This window comes from Corvus kubaryi, unplaced genomic scaffold (assembly GCF_017639235.1).
Source record: "Corvus kubaryi isolate FWS band 111438036 unplaced genomic scaffold, C.kubaryi_AGA036_p1.0 37396, whole genome shotgun sequence".
In the NCBI taxonomy this organism is placed as follows: Eukaryota; Metazoa; Chordata; class Aves; order Passeriformes; family Corvidae; genus Corvus; species Corvus kubaryi.
The window spans coordinates 4,339,481-4,361,663 of NW_024581135.1; the positions used below are offsets into that span (position 1 = coordinate 4,339,481).

General features: G+C 42.2%; 1 protein-coding gene across 1 annotated transcript in view; it reads left to right on the forward strand.

The window, feature by feature from the left end:
- LRP1B (LDL receptor related protein 1B) overlaps positions 1–22,183 on the forward strand; it is a 639,031-nt gene that overhangs the window by 106,594 nt on the left and 510,254 nt on the right. The gene's annotated exons all lie outside the window — the stretch shown is intronic.

Consider the following 22,183-nt stretch of genomic DNA (forward strand, 5'->3'; position numbering starts at 1 on the left):
TGCCAGAGTGATGGATAAGGAGGTGTTTGAACTCATCTCTGCAGGTTGGGCTGACGCTGTTGGCTGCGTTGCAGGCCCCGGTGCCATTTGTAGGCCTGCCAAGGCCAGGAGTAGCTGTCAGGCATCTGAACTGCATGGCTCTAGTCTCCATTTTTAAAATTTTCCCCACAAGAGCTATTACCAGAATTGCCAGTATTGAAACTATCCTTGCTTGGAAAAATGGGAAGCCTGGGGAGGCAATAGTGATGCAGGATTTCAAGCCACAGCCCCATAGTGGGGCGAGGAGGCCTCAGCCTGGAGGTGTTGCCATGGGTAAGATAGACAAGGCAAGCAGGAGAGATAAATTGGTTCAATGGACCGGATTTAAGTCAAATCTGATTTAAAATGGATATTCATTTGTATGCTTGTTTGTTTGGAAAGATGGGATCAGTTGCCAGAGTCACCCGTGGGGACTGCGCTGGCCGCCCACGTGCGATGTTGATACGCAGTGCCAGCAGCAGGCTGAGTGTCCTGGAGTGCCAGGGAGTGAATGTCAGTCAGCTCCTTTAATCTCTGTCAGCATGGTCCTCCCTCACTTCATCTGCTGAAGAGAAAGTTTTAAAGGATGCATTTAAAGAAATGTTTACAAGATCCACTGGGGGAAGTGTGTTCCTGGGTATGTCCTGGCTCTAGTTTAACCCATGGCTCTCTAGGCAGGTGATTTTGGAGTCACCTGCAGTGCCAGGGATGGAGCATGTAGTTCTTACTGTGCCTGGTAATACAGTGATTGCTCTGTAACTCAGGAGGGAAATAGCTCTGTGGGTGCTGGGCACAGTTGAAAAAGTCAGTGTTTACCAAGAGGTCAGAAATCCGTAGCTGAAGCCAGATCCATCCTTGTCTGTCACTTATATTTTGTATATGTACCTTTTGTGTTCAAGTATATATATGTATTCCTCTTTCTCTCTCTGTCTCTCTCTCTCTCTCTCTGTGCATGTATATCAAGGTTAGTAAGGAAAGAAATTGTAATAGTCTCATATAAAGAACTTTAAAATAAATATTTTTCCATCTGAGTTTAGCATGCACCAAGCAATTCTCACCACTTTAGTGCTTAATTTTTTTGAAGATCTGACTGGTCATTTTGAGAACATGCTGCATACATTGGCATGTTTGCAACTGTCAAATGCTTTGGATGCTGCAGGGGGACAGGAGACTTTTACAGCTGGGAAAGAGCAGCTTATATAGCCTTTCCTACAGAAGCCTCCTCTCCCATAGCAGTGATTTCTACTTCCCAGGGAGCGGAAGACAGCACACACTGCTCGGCTTTATTGCAAGGCACTGCACCAGCTGAAGAAATGGATCCACTCATTCAGGACAAGTAAGCAAATTCAGCTGGCTGATGAAAGGAAGCCTAGACAACGGTGTTCAAACACTCGCTCCCATTTCCTCCCCCCGTCCCCAGATGTCTGGTTTCAGTTTTAAAACATAGTAACATTTCATTAAGGAGTCATAGCAACCCCTCACTAATTTGTGAAGAGTACATCGTGAGCTACATTCTGTACTTATGAACATTTGAGCACTTTAGATCTTGTTTCATCTCATTAGTGGATGTTTATGGGACCTGAGGGTTTCAGCACTCTCTGACTCATTAGTCAGCCTGTGGTGGGGCAGGTTATATACTACAGGAAGCTATTTCCCCATCCTTTAAATGCTTGCACAACCCTCAGCACGAGTCCAGTCAGAAATGTTTTCTCCCATTAAACAGGCAGAAAGGAGTGTGCAAAGGTGTGTTGTTTTCCTTTCAAAGACACCGCTTCATACTACACTGTGTGTAACAAAGTCGTATTGTGCTTGGTCGCAGACAGCTGTGCCACCACAGAGATGTCATTTCGAAGAGCTGGATATTTAAATTGCTGGTTCTGGAAAAAATTTAGCCACAGGATGGCATTTACAGGAAACAGCAGACCAGAAGAGTGTGTTGTGTTGGAAATTGCTTGGTGTTAATATCAGAAAGTGTAGGAATGCTGTTTTCCCACTCATTTAGTGGACCGAAACCTTTTTTCCTCAAATGCTCCAGTTAACTTAGGTTCGTGCAGGATTTAATTTGTATAAAAATAAGTATTCTTTTTCCTCTGCTAAATTTATTAAGCAGTGCACCATTTAGTAAACTGTCAGTGGCATCTGTTGGAGAAAAGGCAGATAAAATACTGATGCACAAGGAGGTAGTTTTTCCAGATTTTGATACATAGTTTAACAATTTATGAAAAAATTCCCGGGGTGCATGATATATTTGGAAATAATCCACCAATCTGCTTTCTGTGGCTTTGTTTCTAATATTGCTTTTCTTCCCCGTCACAACGCACAGTTTTTCTCTGAAACACACTAACAAATAGGAAAAACAAATCCAAGTGTGAATGAACAGTGTGATGTAAACGATGGAGCAGGAAATGATCTTAAATTTGTTTGCAATATGCTGTAAGTCAAAGCATAGGAAACTGCTTTAATAACAAGCAGTTGATAATCATGTTAATTAGGAAATTACAGAAAAAAAATGTGCCACTTGTGTGATAATTGCCTTATTAACACTGCATATACTGTATTCATTTTTCAAGGATTATTGTGGAATTTACATTCACATGTGCTTTTGCAAAGATAGTAGGGATTTGCTTCATTATAGGTGGAGCCTTGGTGCTATCACTGGGAGAAGATAGCTGGTAGGGTCCTTAAAAATCCCTGCCAGAATGGAAGTGTGATGAAGATCAATATCAGATCTTATCTAAATAAATATTTCTGAGTTTTACAGTTGCTACCTGGCAAACTGTGCTTATGGAATAATAACTTTACAAATTGGAAATCTTTTGCCTCATTCATGAAGCGTAGCTACACAAACACTGCATGAGTTTGTTACCAATTTTTATGCGTGACTCTCTGGGTGCCTTGTGGTTTTGATGGGGAATGGAAAACTGAGGGCTCTTGGAGGGGGCTTGGACTTGAAAGGAAAAAAGGCAATATTTGATTTCAAAAGGCTGAAGTACAGATAGAAGCAACACCAATGCTTCTCTTCCCTCTCAAACAGCTGAGCAAGCTGCTAAGTAGCAGCACATCATCCTCCAAGAGCCTCTTGCTGCTGGAGCGGTCAGAGGACACAGCCATGAGGCCCCTAAACCCTCTGTAAGGCTGAGGCTGCCAGGGATGTGACAGGGGGTGGATGTGCTGCCACTCCGGCATCGGAGCAGCATCAGCACATGCTGCACGTCCAGCTTTCCCTGATTCACGTGAATCCAAAGTACTTTGTGCATGCTGGATGGTGTTCGAAAGGGTGAAATTGCTGCATTTAGTCCCCCTCACACGTTTCCAGCAGTTAGTTCAAGCTGACACTGGCAGTTTTGCTGAGAGGACCCTGCTAATTGGACCAGCCCAGCTCAGTACCTGTGTGCCCACTGGAGTGGCCATGCATGAGGAACCAGGCAGAAGCTGAGAACATCTTCAGGCTCTAGTGCTTGTTCCATTTTATCCATGTTTCTTGATTCATTTCTTCAGCTGTACTTACACAAGGGTAAAAACTGTGTTTCTAGAGCTGTCTGGCAGCACAGCTTTCCAAGCTTGGGGTTTTTTTAATGTTACTTCAAGCAAAGTGCTTCCCATTCTGCCATGCAGAGCTTATGTCTCTGGAGCAGAATGGCAGCATCCGCACACACCTGGACTTGTGCCATTCCTGTATCATCCTTGTGGAGACATCCAGGCCGTGGGCACTGGAACAGTTTGAGATATCCATGAGGAACATTCTCAAATGGAAGCTGGAGGCTGGAGTCCTCAGCTAGGATTTGGGATAAAATGTGATTTTTTTCTCTGATCAAGATATAAGCTTGATGGGAACAGTTGTAGCTCTGCCTGGAAGCAGGGCATCCTCTTCCTATGGTGGGCTTTCAGCTCGATGGAAGATCATGAGGAAAGTGAGCCAAGGAAATAATGAGGAAAAGGACTAACATTTTAGGGAAGGTCTGTGTACCTCTTTATCTTTGGACTTTTGCCCTGGGTTGACACAGATTGTCCTCTCTCATTTCCTTCCAGAACTGGATAATTCTGTCACTCTGACTCCATGGCCTGACATAAATCTTGTTTTTGTGATCAGCCCCTCAGAACCAAGGGAAGGTGCTTTTCTCTGATCTTTTTAGGGGCAAGAGGATTTGCTGCAAGAGCATGGATGACGTAAAGGGCCCAAACATTAACTTCTGTCCTAAGCTTGTATCACTTGTTGTCGGGTGTTTTTCGGTAGTCCAGGGCAAGTTAACAGAGTTACTTCAGCTCTTTGCTTTCTGTAACTTCTAGAGAACAAGAGGGCATCAAAGCCCTGCAATGGCTGCTTTTAAAGGCTGTTTTGAGAACTTTTCTTTGGCCAGTACCCTGTGTGGGTGGAGTGTTTAGTGGCAGCCACTGATTTTTGTTCTTCATGCTGGCAGTTGTCACCTGATGACTCAAAAGGGATTATCTCCCTTCATCTCTGCTGGCTTGCTTCTGTTCTCAGAATCACACCTCTCTTTCCCACTGTTCTTTCCCTGTGTTTTTCCTTGCTCTGTCCCTGGTGTGTGCCTTCTGGAATTCATGATGGGTTTGCAGTGCTGTCCAGGGGCTGAGGGGGTGTTTCCAACAGATGCCTGTAGAATCATAGGAACGTGCAGGACGTGCTCCAGATCTGTGGTGCTGGTGGCTATTGGGAGGACAGGGGCTATCCTCCACGTTGAGGTGTCCAGTTTGGAGAAGCCAATGGGCTGTGCTGGTAGCCAGCACTGTCTCCCTTCCACAGAGAACCCCACTGCTGGGCTTCTGCTAGGAAAGATTTATAACCCCTTCAAAAGTACTAATAAAAAATATTTTTGTAGGTAAATTTGCCACACTTAAAGCTTGACTTCTTATCTATAATCACATCTAAATGTGATTTTCCAAAGTCTGCCTTTGTCCGAAGCATTTGTCCTTGGCCATGGTCCATCCAGTGTAGCAGCCCGGCTGCCCTGATTGGATTAGGTGGATGACTTACATCTTTACTGTGCAGTGATACTCTGATCTGGACACCAGTTCAGCAGACACTGAAGTGTCAGTGGAGTCAGGACATGCAAAAATGTATTGCTGGACTGCCTTAGACGAAGTCTTTGGTGAGCTGGAAAATGAGGAAGGAGCAGGAATTGCCTCAGGGGTCTGATTGACTGCTCCATTATGAATCAGCTGGAGTGACTGGAGCCACAGAGTGTCACAGTGCTGAAGCTGGTTCCTCGCCTTGCATTGCAAACACAGCCAAACACAGGTTTTTCAGTTGCTTTATGATTTTACCGTGTTGATGCTGAGCCAGAGGAACAGGCACAGATTTCATTTCCTGTTGTTATCAATAACAGTGACAGTTCATAACTCCCCAGTGAGTTAGATAATACTTTTGTTCATTTTTTACTTCTATATAAATGAACCAAAAGAGCTGACAATAAGCACACGGTAGGCAAGAGCATCCTGATGTACATCACGTGCAGAATTTATACAGTGATTGCAGTAGTAAAAACAAGGGAATATTCCAGTTTAAATCCACTCTCTACTTTGATCTGGCTCACCTACATGGCAAACAATATTTCTTCTAGCTATGAGATAGGTGTCACCTTTTATAAAGATATGAGGAAAACCAGTAATTGTTCCAGTCAACGATGACATTTGTCATATCCCATTTAGTGAACTCCATCTCTTTACTCGTTCACAGTGGTGTTTGTGAAATCCTTGATGTCTGACACATTGATTTGTCTGTGTAAAAAGCAGAAATACCTGACACTTGCCACAGAACAAAGTTTCCCAGCAGGTGTACAAGCTGCAGGTCCTTCAGGGCCACATGGTGGGAGTTTCCTTAGCTGCAGCCCAGAGGATGCATGGAGAGGGATGGGGGAGGCCTCGTCCTGCCACATCCATCTCAGGAACTGGGAACTGCCACCAGGTCCCATGTCTGAGCAAAGCCTTAGAACTCCCACAGTCCCTTACTCATGGAGAAAAGTGTTTATCTAAGGCACTGCCTCTCAGGTTAAAAAAAAAAAAAGAAGAAAAAGAAAAAAAAGCTAATATATAAATGTTGGTATTTTGATTTAATGACATAACTGACTCAATTGATGTTTAATATCTCATTCCATGCTGAACAGAGTCCCCAAACTCATAATGTACTGCTTATCTAAATAGCAAAATACATTTTTTTCTGGTTTAAAGGTCTAGTAAGTAGATATTAGCTGATTTTAAGATACATGTACTTCATTCTCTGGTGTAAAGAAATTGTATTCTTCCCAGTTCTGTTTGATTGCAGTTCTACAGAGCAATGTTTCTTCTGCTCAGATAAATTTTCCCTGTAAATGTTTAATCTGAGGATGTCATTTGACTTCTTTTCTCCGTTTAGGGCACCAGTACAAGTCATGCTGTGCAATGCACATTTTACATGGTATTCTGCTTTCACAAAAAGCTAATGAACATGAGCTTTTGGGATTCACTGGAAATGGTCTACTTAATGCAGTGCTTCTGTAGCAGATATAGTCCTTTCCAAAAGTTACTGCTTCTCCAGTCCTTGCAGCTATTCCTGTCAGATACACAGGGGAGCACTGGCAAGGACATGGAGTACACTGGCTCTTTTTAGTGCCAGAATGACTCTAATCGATCTTATTTATTCTTTACACTAGCATTCAACAGGAAGAAAAGCTCCAAATTCAGACTTGTGGCAGCAACTTCATTAGGGCATGAATAAGGAATACAGAGAACTTCAGTGCTTGGGACACTTCTTAACAGACATTTCAGAGTATTTCCATGTCAACATGATTCTTAACTCTGATCTTATTCTTTCTGAAGCCCACAATGACTTTCCTATTAAATGCACTGGCTCAGCATTGGCTGTTAATAAACGAGGGTGATTGTCCTTCATTCTAAACCTTTCAGCCCAGATCATTGTAAAAGTGGTATTAGTGTGATTAAGAAGATCCAGGCCAAGACTATTTAACTGCTTAATCTTAGAAATAGCACAGATTGCAGTGTGAATACCTGGGCTGCAAGATCAGCACAAGAGGTGCTTTTAAAAAACACATGTGAGAAATCCTCTTGCCTGCCCATGAAAAACACGAGATGAATGTCTTTGTCCCACTTCTACAGTGAAAGCAGCAGGGATGCCCCATCCCTGGAAGTGTCCAAGGTCAGGTTCGATTGAGCTTGGAGTAACCTGGGACAGTGGAAGTTGTCCCTGCCCATGGCAGGGGATGGAACTGGATGGTGCTTAAGGTCCCTTCCACTCCAAGCCACTCTGGGACTGTGCTGTGCAGGGAGACCAAATCACCCTCTGCTGGGAAGTTTTCTGGGCCCCTCTCAGAGGGCATTTGGGGGCACGGAGGAGTAACTCAGCAGTTACGTGGCTACTATGCCCTAAAAAGGGAGCAGACCGCAGCTTAGTGTTCCTCTGCTCCCTTGAACCAATCATTTTTGGAATCAGTACAGTTTTAGGCTGGAGGGTTTGTTCCCCCAGTCTGAATTTCCATCCGCTTTAGATACCAAAGCTGTGTGCTGCCAGCTCCCTAATGAATCCCTTGTTCTTTAATGTATCAATCTTGATAATTCCTCTGTGAAGTTAGAAAAAGCACAGAAATTTTAATTGTGGCATTAAAAGCCACCTAGATCCTTGTACTGAAATCCAAAGGTACCTGTGAGATTTCAAAAAAATCTCGTATCAGGAAATCTGACAGGGAACTGAATCTGCATCCTTTTCATTACAGACTGCTGCTGTAATGATTCAAGCATCTTCTCCTCATCAGGGACAGTGTATTTACTGTGCTGTCCATTACCTGGAAGAGATGCCAAAATACCACTTTTTTTGATGTGCGAATGTTCACAGTCACCTGTATAAATAGCAGTAGGCTGTTGGAGAAAACTGTATTGATGCTTTTTGCCTTTGCTTCTGGGATTTGGTTTATTTGCCTTTCATGATTGGTGAGAATTCTGTAGAAGTGCTTCCCCAGAACAATGCTGTGAGGAGCAGGGGGGCAGTGGGAGAGCGCTGGGGGTCCTGGGGGGCCGAGCTGTCAGATGGAGCTGATTTCTGTCGGCAGCTGTGAGCTTAATTTAAAAAATATTCGGTGTCTGCAGCAGGTTTTATTTCTAGAGCCATACTTTGAGCCCGAGGAGGGGCAGGGTTGTGCGAAGAGTTATCGGTTATTGTTGCCCTGTACGCTGCTGCACCGGAGCGGCAATAGATGCCACTGGATTTCCGGTGGATAATTCAATGGCAACTTTCTCCTGAGCACTGCAGCGTGGGAGCCTTTGAAAGAAAGAGGTTAAGAGACAAGTAAGTAGGATTGGAGTGCTATTATTACAGCTATTTTTCTTTACTTCTAATACATGTCATCCTCTTTTATTAGGAGCTGACTGTTGAACCAGGAAAACTGATGCCACAGTGTACAAATGATGCCTAGGCAAGGAAGGATCACTGATAAGTGGTCTGTAGTATATTGACCTTTCAGAAAAATTGAATAAAAATACACATGCTTTGAGACTTTCAAAAGTAAAAGATCACCTGCATCCTCTCATTGTGCACAGAGAGCATGAATACCTCTAGCAGTGACATGGAAAACAAAGCCACCACCATCTCCACCGTAACCTCCCAGCCACAGGAACGAGGACAGCAGGCATTGTGTCTCACTAAAAGCACAGCTCTTGCCATAGCAGGGAGCTGCAGAGAGAACTGGGAGTACCAGGGATGTCAAATTTGAGTGAATGCTTCCCATGTCCCAGTTGTACAACTCTTAAGCTCTCCATACGCTATTCAAATATCACTTAATTAATGTTTGCTGTGGTGTGTGATTTAACCATACGTTCAGGGCTTCTTTGTGCACTTAGCAGCAATGAGATGTCATTGCAACATCTACTGAGAGACTGAGGGGGAAAGTCAACTTTTAAGTGCAGCTTTGTGAGCTTCCAGTGATTTCCTACAAGTTTGTACTGCTTCTCTCCCAAAATCACACTCTTGTCTTTCCTGGTTTTCCATACCCATAGGCACCCAACCTTCCTGTTCCACATGTGAGGTCACTGTGTTTGTCTCAAACATTAATTTTTCATAGGTTAGAGTTTGTAAACACCTTTCTCTTTTCCTACCAGGCTGTTCAGATGTGAAACCCACCTACTTTCCTCTTTGTCTCCATAAACAAGGTTTGTGCATCCTGCTATGCAGAGCCTGTTACTCTTCAGCATTCTGGGACTCTCAACAGGGAGGTTTTGGTTGAGCTTTTGCTTGGCTGCAAGAAGGAATCTGGGGGGAAAAAAAAATCAGCCAGCTAGTCACAGCTTGGTTACATCCCAGCTTTCTGCTACATTAGGAAAGAATTCTCTTAGAGCAGATTTACAGCAATTTACAGCTGAATATAGCTTGGATGAAGGAGGTTTTGGTCAGGCTCATCCCATTCTCTAATGGAACCCACACATGTCTGCAGAGAGAAAGCATAGGTGATGGGGCTGAGGATGAGCATGAAAACTTTTGGAAGTTCTGCATGTGGATGTTCTGTAAGCAGAGAATACATTCACACATACATACATCTATATACACTTGGATCAGCTTTCCCTTAAGAAATGCAGCTGAGGAGATTGGTCAAATAAGGCTCTTTAAACCCCCCATTTGTAGATGAGTGCCTGATTTCAGCCTGTGTGACCGCACAGGGACACCGAGTGCCTGTTCTCAGGAGCTTGGAGCAGCCTGTGGCTGCCTGAGCACTGGGCTGGGGCCTCTGAGCTGTAGGAGGTGGTTGCTGGGGAAGAAAATAATTTACACAGGAAACAGCATTCCTCAAAGAAGAGACAGAAATAAAGGATAACTGAAGGGCTCTAAATCCTCCAAGCATGGGTTTTCTTCTTCTAATGCTTATTGTCATCAGGGAAATTAGGACAGAGGTATAACAGAAAGTTAGGAAGAGCTGATTTCCAGAGAGTGCCATGTACCATACTGCAAGGTAACTTGGAGTTGCCCAATTTCCCCTTGATGCTTTTTTCAATTGTTTTTTACACACTTCGTCCTTGTTGGGATATTGAGAAGCTGGGGACAAAGAGAGAAAGGAACAGGCCCAATGTCACTTGTGAATTTGACTAAGATCTGAGCTTTGTGTTCTGCTGGTAGACAAATCAACCAACTGAAGCGTTAAAAGATGGATTTTCTTTTAAATTAATTAGGTTGGATTTCGCTTGATGTTCCACATCACAGAACTGTCAATCTTCCTGCTCTGAACCTAGAAGCTGTCGGTCATATGGAAGTGAAGGCCATATGTGTGTGAGGGTGGTGGAAAATTTTCATTTTGACCTTCAGCAGGTTTCCTTTGAGTAACACAGGACAAAACTGATGATGTCTTGCGAGTGACCAAGGCCTCTGGTGAGATCTCTGAAATAGGGACAAGAACCCTGTTAAAGGAAAGTGTCTTTCTCTAATCCGGGACAAAAAGCTAGCAAGGAGACTGGGAGGTTAGGGGGAGCAAGTAACATGTAGGAAGTGAAAGGAGAGCCAAGTGGATTGTTGTCAGGTGAGGCTTGGCTCAGTTTGGCACAGATGGCCTGCGAGTTTTGGCTGAGGAACAGCTGGAGGTGGCATTGGAAATCTGACTGATTCTTTGGCCTGATGTGTACAGGCCATTCTGTCATTTTCTTGGGGGGGGAAAAAAAATCCTTCACTTCCCAACTGCTAGTGAAAAACAAAAGAGGAGTTTTTATTCTACGTGGACACTCCCTATCAGGATGTTGGGTGGGTCAAAATTACCTGGCAGCAAAGGTCTGGGATAATGACATTTTGTAAGGCACTGGCTCTTTAATAAGGTGGAATTGAGAGCTGATTAAGGGAATCATCATCTAAAGAAGCAGCAGCAGAAGGTATTGACACCCCCACTGCGAGCCCTTCCCAAGCTCCTGCTGCAGAGGAGAGCACCTGAGCGATTGCCTTACTGCAGGTGTGAATGCAGTTGTGCCAACAGCGGGGCAGAAATGGGAGAGGAGGAGATGGCAAAGCCCAGCTGTGTTTCTGGACACTGCTGGAACTCTCAGGAGCACGAAGGTTAATCAAATACACAAATTCTGCAGGTACACAGGAGACTACAGGTGACTCTTCCTCCAGGGCAGTGCAGAGTCTGACCCTTGAGCTTCTCACTTTCTCTTCTGAGAGAGCCACACAAAAATGCAGCCTGTTAATTTACTTCAGAGATCGTAATGTAAAATGAAGGGAGAAATCCAAGCCTTTAGGGCGAGATTTTTAATCTTCAGGTTCAATTTAGATTGTTTCTTAAAGTATGCACTGAAATAGTGGTACATGAGTAATTAGCAAATTAATAGCTCATCAGGTTGTGCAGAAATGTCAGCCCCTACAAATGTCATTGCTATTTCTTTACAAGCTCAACTTTTCATTTTGAGACCAGTAATTTTGTCTCCATTGAGACTGGGCTGTTTCACTACTGATGAACAAAACAATATTTATAAGAAGGCTGAAATTTTAGCATTTTGAAGACAGCTAAATTGACAGCAATTGACACTTCTAGTGTCTACATACATAAGTGTTTGTTTGTGGAGGTGGTGTTCTCCAGGCTGCTGGAGACAGGGGTGAGGTTTGTTTTAGAAGATGTAACAGGACATTTTGTTCCCCTTTAAGCAGTAGTGACACGTGCTCCATGCTGTGCTCTGGGATGAAAAACTCATGGTTTGCTGTAGGAACCCAGTTTCAGGGCTGGGACAGACTGGTGAGGAGTGAAAGTGTGGATTGTGCTGCAGTTTCTGTAGAAATCTGTTTTACCATTGCCAGAGGCATCCCGGGATCTGGTAGCTCAGCAAGGAATTCAGCTCTTTTACAGAGTGCACAGCGCTCCAAAAAAAACCAAATGAATAACAAAAATACTGCATTGCTCTACATTACACCTACCTGAAAAAAATGCAAAATGAGGCATGATTTCCATTCTGGTACTTGCCATTTAAAATGAGTTACCCCCCAGTTAGCACTCGTTTTTTGTTTGACTGGATAATTAGATGGTGATTTCGTTTTGTTGGAGTAAGTGCAACAAATTGATCACATTATTTTCAAAATGCTTTGCTTTCTTTAAAGTAATTGAAAAGCTGGGACCAGAAAACCACTATCAATACCCATATCTATCTAATTTAAACTTTTATAGAAACTTTTTTAGGAGGGAAAATATATAATAAGATGACTTTTGATGCTCATAAAAGTAAAATGGGGGTGGGTTTTTTGTAGTTTTTTTTTAAGCTAAACATCTTTATTATAAAGTCTCCTGTAAGAAGTGTTTGAAGGTTACTGTGAGATAACAAAACTGGTTCGTAACTCCTTTCTCAGTTGTTTTATCCTAATTAAAATCCAGAATGTTTTTACTGCATAATATTTATTTGAGGTTTGCAAAGCCCCAGTAACAATTTACTTTTATTGTTTCAGCAGTTCAGCTTAGTTTCATTTTGATCACACAAGAGCTACCAAGTAAACAGTTCATCTGCATACCAGAGATTATTTTATTTTTCCTGGTGGGAATTTTTCCTTGCAGATTAACTCTTTCAGCAGCGACTTTGACATCATTGTAATTACTCCTCATATATAACCTATCACATCAGTAGGAGGAAAAAATTAAGAGAAGCAGCCATTAATTTTGCTCATTCAAATTGTGTTTGCTTGTGAGAGGACAAGCTATTATTTCTTCCTACAAAAGTCATAATGAGAAATTTTCTGAGCTGATTGTTCAGATCAAGCAAAGGGCAATGTGCATTTGATTAAAGTCCACCCGAAGTCTTGAGCCTGGGAGTATTGAATGGGAAAGCAAACATGGTTTTTAAATCGCAGAAGACTTAGGTAGACCCTGGGCATGGGCCAGCTGGGATTTTTTTATAAGAAAAAAAAAAATTAGGGCTAGGTGGACTGGAAAGTTAAAACTCGGGGAGGAAAAAAAACCCAAACTCAGGAATATTTGTTGTAGGAATTCATACCTTGAAAAGCACTGTTGATAAGGTACAGATAAAATCTTTTCTTGCCTAGAGTAAATGCCACTTAATTTTTTAAGTTCATTTGATTTGTAAATTCAATCTTTTTAGAGATTATTTCCCTCCTATGCTGTTAGCACCTTTGTTTCCCCACAGGCAGCACCAGGAAAATAACAAGCAATATGAAATTTGTAAAAATACCCGTCAGCCTGATGGCCCTTTTAGTTGATTCTATCCATAATCTCTGTGGGCAGACATGCCATTTCACGGGAACCGATCAATAAGGCAGCAGCAGCAGCAGCCTGGGAGCTCCAGCAGGGTGTTAATAAATCCCACTTTTCCAGGGAGCTGTATATGAACTCACGTTGGAGTCACTTGGAGTTTGGTGAGCTGATCAATGGCAGGGTTGGACTCAAAAGCCAAATGAAAAGGGAGAGAAATTATTCTCCTCTCTCAAGTAGCACTGCCACGAGGAATATGAGAAACTTTATTATGTCATAGGACTTGCTGCACCAAGCAAAGTGCTCAAGTGTCAGCCTCCAAGTTTTGCTGGTGCTTGACTGTGTGGAAGTTACAGGAATAAGTTAAGGTGGCATATGTCAATCTCAAAGAGTTACTGCCATTTACACAGGCAAAGCAGAAGGGAAAATATTTCACGTCACAGTAGCACTCCAGGGAACTGCTCATCCCTGACTTTCTCCATCAGAGAAGAAGTTTCAGCTTCACATCTGCTAAAAAGGAGCAGGGAACAATTTTAGATGTTCCTAAATGTATTTTTCCATGAAGAAGGTATTCACCTGTGGGAAAGGGTGAATAGAAAATGATGACTATTCAATTCTAGTCTCTGTCTCACAGTGCCACAGTTGTGCCCTGGCCTGGTGCTCCCCTCCCTGCTCATCAAACACAGCTGTTGGATGAGACATGGGACAAAATGTCAAGAGATGAATTGGTACAGCTGTACCCATGGGATCATGAGCACCATTCTTCTTCCCACTACCCTTCTGACTCATTTACTTTGGTCTCTTTGCTTTGTCTTATCTACCCCAATTAAGTATACAAAGATTAACCACATCCAGTGTTGGAACTCGCAGTAAATGTGCTGTGTGTGTGTTCTGAGGGGAAAAAGAGAAAAACCTTTGTAAGCAAGCTGAAGTAGCAGATGGAGAACCACTAAGATTGCTCTTTCCTCAGTTAGAAACTTTATTACCCATGAAAAGGCTCAAAGAACAGTGCAGAATTTAGACTTTTTGGGTTAAAAGGACATGATATCACCATTTCAAAAACTGCTGCATTTGAAAAGGAGCAATGGAAATGCTTCCTCTGGGTGGAGAAGGGCTCAGCTGAGGGGGGGTTTGCTGGGTGGTGATAGTTACACACTGGGATGCATCTTGTCTTCTGTATCTTGGTGGAAAAGTGCACCCTTCTCGACTTGACCTGCCTGGACCACAATATTTTCCTTGTGGTTAAACGAAGGATATTTTTTAGCTGATATTCTGTGCGGTGAAAACCACTGTTTGATTTTTGTGAAGCCAGCTGGATTCTTCTGGTATTTCCATGAGTTTCAGCATAATTTTGTGCTCACGAAAAAAGTTTTGGAAATATTAATTGAAAAATTGAAAATGTCTGGTTTCCTGAAAATATCTATGGCCTGATAACCAAAAAGAGGAAGGACACAAAGTGCTGTGTCTAGTTGTAATTTAACAGAAAAGATGGGGGTATATAAATGTAAGTAATTTCTGCCCATGGCATTTCTTTTTAGCATTCACTAAAGTGTTTTCCCAGGGATTTTTTTGCAGAGGACAAAAATACAAGTGTCGAGTGGTTTTGTAGATTGATATTTGAAACCTAAGCAGCTTTACTTGGATGCTCTGGATCTTGTAGGGTGTTTTATCTCTGGGTAGGAGTCTGTTCCTGTGCTCAGCAAAGTCAAAGAAAGAACTTCCATTGATCTGACAGAGTTATTATTAGGATGAGATAATTATGAGGAGGTAGATGAGTGAAAAAATTAATAAGTATTTATGCATAAACATGATTATAAATTTAAAATTAATGTTCTAATTATATTCTTTTCATATTCCAGGATATTAATTTTAAATTCACTGCTTTGGTGATTAATCTTGCCTTAAATAAATCTGCCAAAATATGAAACCCAGGGAACACAAAGGGACAAGAATGGAGTCAAAAGAAATTCTTTGAGCTGTGTGGATATTTATAAAATGGTTCCTCTCTAGCACTTACCTAACATTAGGATTTTTTCTCTCTCAGTGTCTGTTTTGCCTTGTTTGTACACTTGCTGGTTGAATCCTAAGTGAAGGCAATGGGAATTTTTCCATTAACTCCACTGAACTATGAAACAGGCACCGCATGTCACTGCAGACATCAGCCCATCAGTTTAGGCTTAGTGTCTTCTTTTTTTTGAATGAAACAAAATAATAACTCTGCAGGGCAGCTGATTGCCTTATTATTTTCCATAAATCTACATTACTGTCGCACACAGGAACTGCCTCTCTGCCAGAGAAGAGATTCAATTAAAAGGCTGCCAGAACAAACGTACCTGCCCTGCATCCCAAAGTCAGACACAGTTTGGTTCCACAAAACACCAGGGCAGCTTTCTCAGATGGAGTCCCTCTCCTTGAAATGTCTCCCCGCCATTTTTACAGAGTTTTCATGAGGAATACACAGCTGAAGTGTCTTTTACTGCCCTGATGAATCATAGCTCACTTATTCTTTATCTAGACAGAGATCATGAGGATAGGGGTTTTCACTACAGGCGATAATAGAGCTTTCATTTCGCCAAATTTTTACAAAAAGTATCTAAATGTGTCACCTCTTGTTTAGTGTAGAAGCTTTCTGATGCCTTAAGTTTTAACCTTTATATTTTTCAAATTCTGTACTGCTTGGTGTGTGACTCTGAAGTTTCTTGTAGCCTGTTAATTTCTGCTCTCTCATGCCAGATAGACATAACAAAGCCTCTGCGGCCCTGCTTTCCAAGGACTCCAAGACTGTCCTAGGCCAAAAGTATAAACCAAAGAGCCACTAAGGGGGGGCAAGCTGTGGGGAAAACTGAAGCTTTAATGGGAGAATTAACCCTGCTATGCAAATGAACCAAACCTATAAAAGGGTGAAGAACTCGTGACCTGGGGTCCATCTTGGAGTCCATTTTGAGAATAGCTTCAGGCTCCCCAGGGTGTACCTTTGAAGGCCTTTCAAATAAATACCTCTTTTAATCCTTTACTCCTGTCTAATCTCTGTTTCTAGGAGGCCTCTCAAGGCATCATTCTAGTCCTTCACAAGATATCTCAGTGCTAGGTGGGATCATGGTAGAAGATTCCAGTAATCAAAAGATATAAAAAATAAGTTACTTTTGTCAGAAACCACCCCTAAATTGGGAGGATTTGTTCAGGTGCTCTGCACTTCCACCAAGGGTCTATTTTTTATGTGTTCCCATGGTCTTACTTGGAAGTAAAAAACAAACAGAACATTCAAATCAGAAATTCTCCTTAAGCCTTTCCCCTATTATTAATGGGGGAGTATGTTTAGAGGGTATTTAAATTATTTACTGCCAGTATAATAAAAGTGCATTGAGGTCACATATTTAAAAGCTTGTATTTAAAAAAAAAGGTTGACTTTTTTATTTAATTATGTATACGAAAGTAAAGTTTTTGCACCTTGAGCCAGAACTTAGTAGACTGATCCAGCATCTTGATTTCTTTTTTAAGTATTTTTTATCTTTCCTACTTGTTGCTAAGTTTTTTGACTTTCTGACATCAGTCACCTCTTTCAGTAGCCTTTTCTTTCTTTATGTGCAATATCTAAGGGCAGCATAAATGCTCCCTGGAATCTCACATTTAGTTATTCACTTTGATGTTTTTAGTAGGCTGTTCAATACTAAACTCTGTTTTGTTATTTTACAGCAACAAAAAAAGTATTGTTATCAACTTTTCCACATTAACTGATCTCATAATTCTTGATTCTGAAGCTCTTCAGCTATTGGTTTGGGTTGGGAGGGACCTTAAAGATCGTCTCATTCCATTCCAATCCCCTGCCATTACATCAAATGAGCTTCTCATTTGTAAGAAAGTCTGCCTTTGAGGCTTCATAGCAAATTCAGACCAGTGCAGACCTCATTTGTTCTTGGTGCAAGTGTCCAAGAGCAAAAGAGGACAGGGGTTGGGAGTTGTTGGAACAAAGAGAAACTGCAGGTAGATTTAAAAAAAAATAAAATAAATAATTAGTAATAAAGTTTGCATGAGTTGCATCTAGGATCAGGATATTTAAAGGGAAAAGTGTAATGTTCTGCTTTAAGGAGAACTTGAGGAAATCCTTCTGCAGCAATGTGCATCAGCACAGAACAGAGTTTAATGTCAAGGGATGCCAGTAATTGTGCCATTACCGGTGCCGACTGACAGGCAATTTAAAGCTAAGCCCACATATTGATGGCCTTTGCATGTGAGCTTCCCTGCCCTGGGTGCCTTGGGGAGTGATGAGGATGTGAGAAACATCCCCGCCTCTTCCCTGAGGGACTCTCTCTCTCTCTTAGGAGTAATTAGGCTGAGGGAGGTGTGGGGAGGTGTAATGACCTTTTTTTACCTGTGCCCACGGTGCAGGTGGGATTCTGCCCTAAGCCAAACACGGTCCCTCAGGAAGCCTTTTCGAGGTGGGTTTCTTGCAGTGCAGTTGGCTCCCAGCCTTCCAGAAAGCCTTGGACACAGCAGATATTTTCCTACTGTGGCTCATTTTCAAAGCCACAGCAGAACTGGAGACAGGGTTTGAGGAAAATCAGTTTAGACCCAAGACAATTTAAAATAGTTTTAAGAGTAAAAAGCAGTGAAGAGCCTGTGTTGATCCTGTTGTAAAAGGTGTGTATGTCATATCTGCCATGAGCTCCATTAAGTTTTCATTTCTCTGAACTTCTGGCAGTAATTTTTTTTCTACAGAAAGAGCAGAAAAAATCCCCTCCAGCAAGATATAGATATTTTTATTCCAGCAAATGCCTAATGGTATGAGGATTTCTTTGATGACATGAAAGATTTATTTAATGCTGCTTTATCCTTTGGTAGCCCAACCAAGGAAAACAACACTGGTATTTGTGGATTGCATTTGAAGGTGGGGGGTTTTGCTTCCTGAAGTGCCATTGCAGAGTGTGTGAGTGAAGCTGACAAAGTTCTCGATTTTTTTACACCTTCCTAAAATTATACAGAAAGCAGGGCAATATTATTTAAGAGTAACAGCACATGGAAAACCTGCAAGAGTGAGTGAGCTGGGGTCTCCTTGGAGGATGATTCCCTTTACCCCTCTCTCTACAACATTGTGGAAAACAGGAATTCTGGATGAGCTTTGTCTCTGTCCAGAATCTCCTCTCCTGCTCTGGGGTTTCTCTGCCAGCGAGCTGCGACTCTACCAACTGTTACAGAAACAAAAGCTCTTTCCAGATCACATCACCCAGAAATAGCCTGCTGTCTAAAGGTCTAAAGTCCTTCCTAGCCCAGCTCCCCGCTCTCTGTTTTAACATCCCATCCCCAGTTCTGTGGGGAAGATCCTAAATCTGCCAGGTATTTTTTTCCTGCAGGCCTGGCCTGGAGCACCCTGCGGGCTGGACCGCAGGATGCTGTGCCACGTCCTCCTTTCAAGGCACAGGGCACAGAGGCTGCTGCAGAGAGAGGTCAGAGCACTTTGTGGCCAGAGATCCAAGGGAAATGCAACTTCAGACGCTCTCAAACACAAAATCTTGCAAAGGCTTTTTCAGGGCAACAGATATGTAATATCTCAATTTTATTCTGAAGCTGTCTGACAATAAAATAACAATGAGTCCCTGGTCTGATAATGACATTTCAGGCAGAAGGTAACAGAGAAAAAATACTTTCATTTCTCAGGAAAAAAGTCTGAATATGCTGGTTATATGCTGACATTCAGAAATCCTCAAGGAGCAGCCAGTAGACACTAGAGGGCAAAATGTGGGATTGCCCATTTAGTTTACAGATAGCTGGATTTAAAACAAATAGTGATGTGAAATTATATGCACAGTGCAATGTACTGACAGGCTTCCCGAGGTGTATTCTGCAGAAAATACTTTGTGTATATTATCTCTGTGTCATAGACAGACCAGGGTGTGGGATTGTGGATGCAGATCCACTCCTGGATCTGGCTCAGGAAAACAGATGGAAGAATTTTGTTTGATCAAACCCATCCAAATTACTGATGTAATCATTGTTCTCTGCTTAAATTGAGTTTCCATAGCAGCAAACATAGTATTATTAATTGGTAGGAGAAGTAGGTGAAAAACCAAAAATTACTTGAGAATTTGTAATACTATTTTATTTCAACTTCCTCTGATCAGGAACAGCTTCCAGGGGATTTGTTAATGCATTTTCAAATACACCTTTAAAAGTTTCTTACTTAGTTTTAGCAACTAAATGCATTAGTTCCACCAGAACAGAATGTATCTACCAGACACTCTGAAGCCTGGAGCTCCCCTCCCTCATACATTGCTGAGAAACTTTGTGTTGGGGAGCTGGAGATCACGGATGACACTATTCCAGCTACCTACATCAAAATTTCTTGATTGCTTTACAGACTTGGCTTACTTTGCAAATCCTGCAAGTACATTTCAATCAAGCTTGAATTTGACTTAAAAATAAAAATATTTCATCCAAGAAATTGGATTTTTCAATTTATTATAACTTTAAAAAAGATTCAAGCTAGTGTGGATGACCCAATATAGTATGACTATGATGTTTTAAAAATCATCAAAGCAATTCTTTCTTATCATGTGAATTTGCTTGCAAGTTTGACCTTACTTGCTACATTTTCTACATGTACTGCAGTGCTTTAACCACATCATTTCCAGTAATCTTTCAAGGCTGCAGCTCTACTTAGAAAGTCAGATGGATAATAGCATTTCATTGATGTCCCTTTTCTTTATATCAAATTAATCTGAAAATTGAATGCATTGAAGTTAGAGGAAAATTGAGGGCGAAGCAACGGCTCTTTCTTCCTATGGAAATTATTTATGATTTTTCTATACATCTCATAAGTTAAAAGGTGCAGTAGACAGAATGATGTTCCTCTCTTCATCTGTGATATTCAGGAAATGATAGCTCTTACTTGTGCAATCTTACTGCTGTTGTAGTGAATCGATTGCTGTACGAACTGTACAAGTTACACTCTGGCATTTCCTACACAGATAAATCAAAATAAGGCTCTTCTGCACATTGGAGTGAGACTCGGAAGAACAGATGACAGAACTTATTAAGGCTGTGAATCAAGTTAGAAGGGGCTGTGATTCCTCCAACATACAGAGAAGTGGTTTCTGAGGTTTCTAGATAAGATTGTTTCTTCTTGATCAAAGTTCCGAAAACAAAGTAGAAAAAATAATCTCTTGTTGTATTCAATGGTTCTGACTTTTTTATTCTAAAATTATTATTACTGGCATTGTGTGGGACCCCAACACTGGTGGGTAAAGTTCTCCACTTACCAAGGATCCCAGAATCATTGAATAGTTTGGGTTGGAAGGGATCTTGAAGCTCATCTCATTCCAGCCCCTGCTAAGGGCAGGGACACCTTCCACTACCCCAGGTTGTTCCAAGCCCCGTCCAACCTGGCCTTGGACACTTCCAGGGATGGGGAAGCCACAGCTTCTCTGGGCAACCTGTGCCAGGGCCTCACCACCCTCACAGGAAGAATTTCTTCTTTAATACTCTGCTCTCTGTCAGTTTGAAGCCATTACCTTTGTCCTGTCACTCCAGGCCCTTGTCCGAATCTCTTCTCCAGCTCTCTTGGAGCCCCTTTAGATGCTGAAAGGTGTCTTAAGTTCTCCTTGGAGTCTTCATTTCTCAAAGCCACGTTAAAGAATAGTGAGGAGTGGGTAATCAAAAATTCAGATTAACACAGCATTGATCATCTCAGGGACTCTTCTCTTTTTTCCTGTGTGTTTCTGGCCCCAAGATACAAAAAACGACAGCTTTTTAGTAAAACTCAGAAGCAAAGTGATAAGAGCTGAAGGTTTTGAATGGGGAAGTTTAAAACCATGAGCTCTTGCAAACAATACTCTCCATACAGTGTTTTATACTTACCATTTTTACTTAATGTGTGGGCTCAGTCTTTGGAATAGCTTTAAGTGTTATAATTAACAGCTCTGCTGAGTTCATGGGGCTTAAGGCCACAGCTCTTGAGCCACGGTACCTATGAACCTGGTGTCTGCACAAGGTGTGACACCATTAGCTGGGCAGAGCTGAGTGCATTTGAGTCACAACTGTGCTTTGGGGAAATCTTCATCTTATTCCAATATAATTAAGGAAATCCAGGCCGCAGTGGTTCAACACAGAGTGTTTTATGCTCACTCAAGTAGTGTTACAGGGAGTTGCTGAAGAGGTGTATTAAATTCTCAAGGATTGTAATCTGGGACTTTGATTGCCAAGCAAAACACCGAGACGGATATTTGATGTCTTGAATGTCACATTTTTCCACTTGTAAAGACAGTATTGTCAAACAGGATAATTCACTCTCCTGCAAAAACAAGTTCTGTAAATGGAGTTTGTATGTAGTAACTATTTAATATATCGAATCTTCCTACACTGCACGTTCTTGGCAGCACAACTGGTGCTCCAGGGACGGGCCAGTGGTGATTCCATGGTGGGAACAGGCAGCCTGTGCAGCGTGACCAGGAGCGCACACTCTGTGCTGGTTACACAGGCTGGGGGAGACAGGCCACATCCCAAGCTGGGGTTTTACTCTTTGGATCTTTGTGCAGCAAGAGAGGAGTGAAATTTTGCATCGTTTGCATGTCTCAGAGGACAGAATGGAAATTCCCACTAGAACAAGGTCAGGATGATAAAAGCGACATGAAAGAGGGTCTTTTGAGAAGGATGGCATTGAGAATCTTGGGCTTTAGAAGGAGAAAAATGTCTCAGGGAGTTGGTAATGGGACACAGATTATATTTCCTATAGGTCACTGTCTCTGTTCCTGCTCGGATCAGTGGTGGTGGCTGAACATCACAACGAGCCAGTGGCTGGGTTAGGCCGGCGCTGTGAATGTGCCGACTGTTCCAGCCTGTGTTCTTGTGGGATTATTCACATCTCAGAAATGCCATCTTGACTCTGACTAACTGCTGTCCCCATTAGCACTGTAAACAAGGAGGTCAAGGACCCAGCTGGAACAAAGACCGAGCTATTGCCTCCTTTCAGGCTACACTGAGCCTGGGAGCTCACAGGGAGGATAGAG